The sequence below is a fragment of the Tupaia chinensis genome, unplaced genomic scaffold (genome assembly GCF_000334495.1).
Source record: "Tupaia chinensis unplaced genomic scaffold, TupChi_1.0 Scaffold144197_2, whole genome shotgun sequence".
NCBI lineage: Eukaryota > Metazoa > Chordata > Mammalia > Scandentia > Tupaiidae > Tupaia > Tupaia belangeri.
In genome coordinates this window covers 71,632-75,766 of record NW_006204055.1, presented here as the reverse complement: position 1 = coordinate 75,766, position 4,135 = coordinate 71,632, and the positions used below count along the sequence as shown (strand labels likewise).

Genomic DNA, 4,135 nt, shown 5'->3' with positions numbered 1-4,135 from the left:
TCGTCGTGTGCCCTTGCACAAAACCCCCCCCCCCCAAAAAAAAAAAAAAAAGCTGGGCGCTTGGGGGGCAGGGGCAGTCCTTGGGTATGGCTGTCTCCTGCCTCACTCAGTGCTTTTTACTGACCACCCCGCCGCCCCCCCCCCCCCAGCCACTCCCAGACGAAGGCTGGACTGGTCCTGTGGAATTAGGGCTGAGGGAGCACCCGCTGTGCACTCAGCGCACGTCGCTCTGGAAAATGCTCCTAAGCACTTGCTGTGCTCGGGCACCCAGCACTCACACACCTGGTCGCACCTCATCTCAAACGGCCTGTGCAGTGGGACAGCAGAGGCCGAATGGCGGGTGCCCTCGCAGCCCATTCTTTCTGCCTCTTCCGGTCCATATTGTAAACTTTGGATCTTGGGGCCAGCAGGTGGCATAGTGATTAAAGGTGCTGGACTTCCACATGGCCGACTGTGGTTCAAGTCCTGGGCCTGGTGGCTTGCTTTCTCACTTTCCCTCTCTCTCTGATCAAACTGGAAAATAATAATAATAGTAAATAAAGTTAAATTTAATAAATAAATAAATAATTCTTTTAAAAAAATGAATTTTCCCAGCCCCATCTGTTTTTATTTTTCCTCCCAAGTACTAGCAAAATCCAAACACTTGACTTTGAAATCTCTAGGCCGGGGTTGGCAGGTGGCACGGTGGTTAAAGGTGCTGGATTCCCACATGGCCGACCGCAGCTTGAGTCCTGGACCTGGGCGCTTGGCTTTCTTACTTTCTCTCTCTCTGGTCAAATTGATAATAAACAAATTAATAAATAAATGAATAAAGTTAAAAGAAAAAATTTTAAATAAATAAATAAAAGAAATCTCTAGGCCATTCTAGCTGTTGGCAAGAGCTCTTAGCAAGATCAGAAGGAAGAGACATCTCTTATCTCTGACACCTGCACAAAGACCAGCGTAAATGTCTAGGCAAGGGGCTGACAGGGGGAGCGGTGGTTAACGTGCTAGACCTCCACATGGCCAGCCTGGTTCAAGTCCCGGAATTGGAGGCTTTCCTTCTCGCTTTACCTCTCTCTGTGTGTCTTTAAAACAAACAAACAAACAAAGAAACAAAGAAACAGGACAAAGCGCAAACGCAGTCCCCCACTACCGCAAATTATGCAGCTGAGTTTCCCGCACTTGGGGAAACTGCAGAGGTCAGCACACCCGCAGTGCAATGGGTAAGCCTCACCCTGGGAAAAGCACCTTCATGACCATGGTGTTTCCCCTGCCAGGTAAGTATTCTGTGTGTCTTTCTCTGGTCAAATTTTTAAAAATAAGAAATAAAATAAAGCAATTCTTAAATTTTTTTATTTTCTCTTTTTTCATTTTGGTATTGAGTTCATGCGTTCACCAGAGAGAGACAGAGACATAGAGATATAGAAAGTGAGAAGTCACATCCCCCAGGGGGATATTGCCACACCACAACCCCTTCTCTTTCATTTTCTTCCCAGGATTTTGGGCACACTTGCATGCACACCTAACATGATTTTCAAACTGCCAGGTCTGGGACTCGAACCATGCTGTCAGCCATGTGAGATCCAGTCACCTTAACCTCAGGCTACCTACTGGCCCCCTAGGCAAATGTCAATTCTTTCTATCTTTTTAAAATTATGGTTTTTGCCATAGGGCATGTGAGCTTGCTGGAGAGAGAGACAGTGAGAAGTAAAGTGAGAAACCACCCCCCCCCCCCCCCACCCCCCCCCCCCCCCGCGCCCCCAGGAAGATGGCCACTCCGCCATCTCTTCTCTTTCATTCTCCTCAGGGGATTTTGGGAATGCACACTCATGTGCCTGGCATAAGGTGCCGGGTCCGGGACTTGAACCGCAGTCAGTCATAAGGGATCCAGCGTCATAACCACTATGCTACCTGCTGGTCCCAAGCAAATGTGATTTCTAAGACACCCAGACTTCAGGTGTTCCTGCCACATCCAGTGAAGGAAGATCACCTCTGTGTTGTCTTCTTAATAATTGGTAGCCATGGTTACCAGTATCTAAAGTGATGTCTGTGAAAGGTAGGCACCCTGATGGCGCATCGGGGGCCAACACCCAGAAACCGCTTACTCCCTGAATACTCATTCCAGCGGGGTTCGAGAGTCTGATTTCATCTCAGTTGAGAGTTGTGTCTCTAGTAGCTAAACTGAACCAGGAGAAGCTGGAAAAAGAAAACCCCTGGGCTGAGCCCAGTGAGCCCTGAGAGTGGAGGGGACGGCTCTCTGCTATTGGCCTGCAGCTGAAGACCAGCTCTGCAGTGCTGCAGAAGCGCCAGCTAGGGGTTAGCATAAGATCTAGAAGGTGCTTTGAGTTTTTAACAGTTTTTAACACTTGACTCAGAGGGAGCCAAAAGTTCCCTGGAGTGTCTGTCTCTAGCTTGAAGCTCCCTTATCTGGCTCCACTTTTTTTTTTTTTTTAGAGATTTTTGCCTTAGGGTGCATGCACTCACTGGAGAGAGAGCGAGACAAAGAAAGAGAGGGGGAAAGTGAGAAATCACTCCCCGGGGGGGATAGCCACCCCTCAATCCCTTTTCCTCCATTCTCTGCCCAGGGTCTTGGGCATGCATGCACACATCCTGTCCTGGCGTGATTTTCAAGCCAGTGGGTCTGGGACTCAAAACTTAGCCAAGTGGGAGTCCAGGTGCAGTAACCCCTACGCCATCGGCTGGCCCCTCAGGCTCCACTTCTAACTTGAAGCAGGTGAGTTTTCTTGCCCTCTGAGAGCTGAGCCTTGGGGTAAGTTTTCCCCAGAATAGAGTGTAGGAGCCTCAGTGAAGCAAAAGCCCCAGACACGACTCGCGGGGGAGGATGACGGTGGGAAGACCCAGCGCAGGGTGGCCAGGTTCGTGGCTCTCTTTGGAAGAGGAATTTCCACGCAAACTCCAGCTTGCTCAATGAGCATTCCTCTGAGAATTCGCCTTCCTCTTTGAGAGATGGGAATGAGGTATTCAAGGGTGCTCCAGGGAACCGAGAACCTTGACCAGCCTCCTGAGGGTTAGCGTGGCCCCAGCAAAGATGACAGAGGAAACACATTTCCTTTGGGAGCTTAGATGAGCTCTTTTTCTCTTTTTAAATTTTGCTATAGGGTATCATGGGCTCGCTGGAGACAGACAGAAAAAGATCAAGTGAGAAATCACTCTCCAGGCAGGGGATGGCCACACCACTAACCCCTCTCTTCCATTTGCTTCTCAAGATTTTGAGCACACACACACACACACACCCAGTGTGTTTTCAAGCCTCCAGGTCCAGGACTCAAACCACTCAGTTGGCCATGTGGGATCCAGTGCCTTAACCTCCACATCACCTGCTGGACCATGGATGAGCTCTTTTTTCTTTTTCTTTTTTCTTTTTAAATAATGATTTTATTTAACTTTATTTATTTATTTATCTTAATTTGACCAGAGAGAGAGAAAGAGAGGGAAAGCAAGAAAGCAAGTCGCCAGGCCTGGGACTAGAACCGTGGTCAGCCATGTGGGAGTCCAGTGCCCTTAGCCACCTCGCCACCTGCTGGCCCCTTGGATGAGCTCTTTAATCTTCAGACAATATTATTAAAGGAGCTAAGCCATCAAGTCTAGCAAATCTAGTAAAGGCTCTGCTTTGAATTCAAGAGACCAAGGATATGACTCTAAGATAAGCGGTTCCGAAGGAGGAAAAAAATTAAGATACTAAGCCAAAATTCTTACTACTTTGATGAGCTAGGCCCTTCGAAAATGTTTCCAGGTTCAGAACAATGCTTGGACGAGTAGATGCTCAATTGCATCGGATGACTAAAGGAGGGAAAGTGAATGTACAATCCACAGCCACCCCGCCATCATTCCAGTCTACTCCTTACAGGTGCTTACATCGTTGATAAGATATCATCTTGGGACCAGCAGTTAGCGTAATGGCTATGTCGCTGGACTCCCACGTAGTCGACCGCGGTTCGAGTCCCGGACCTGGTGGCTTAAACTCACGCCAGGCATGTGTGCGTGCGTGCCCAAGATCCCGAGAGGAGAATGGAGGAGAAGGGATTGCGGCGTGGCCACCCCCTGGGGGGTGATTTCCTGCTTTCTGTCTGTCTGTCTCTCTCTGTCTGTCTGGCGAGCGCACGCACCCTATAGCAAAAACCTCTCAAAAAAA

The 4,135-nt window shown here is 48.9% G+C and overlaps 1 protein-coding gene and 1 non-coding gene across 2 annotated transcripts in view; both read right to left on the bottom strand.

Annotated features, from left to right (window-relative positions):
- TRIOBP (TRIO and F-actin binding protein) overlaps positions 1–4,135 on the bottom strand; it is a 75,330-nt gene that overhangs the window by 42,720 nt on the left and 28,475 nt on the right. The window lies entirely within an intron of this gene.
- Positions 1,104–1,267, bottom strand: LOC114005657 (U1 spliceosomal RNA). Its single transcript, XR_003547493.1, has one exon. It is a non-coding gene; the product is annotated as a U1 spliceosomal RNA (small nuclear RNA).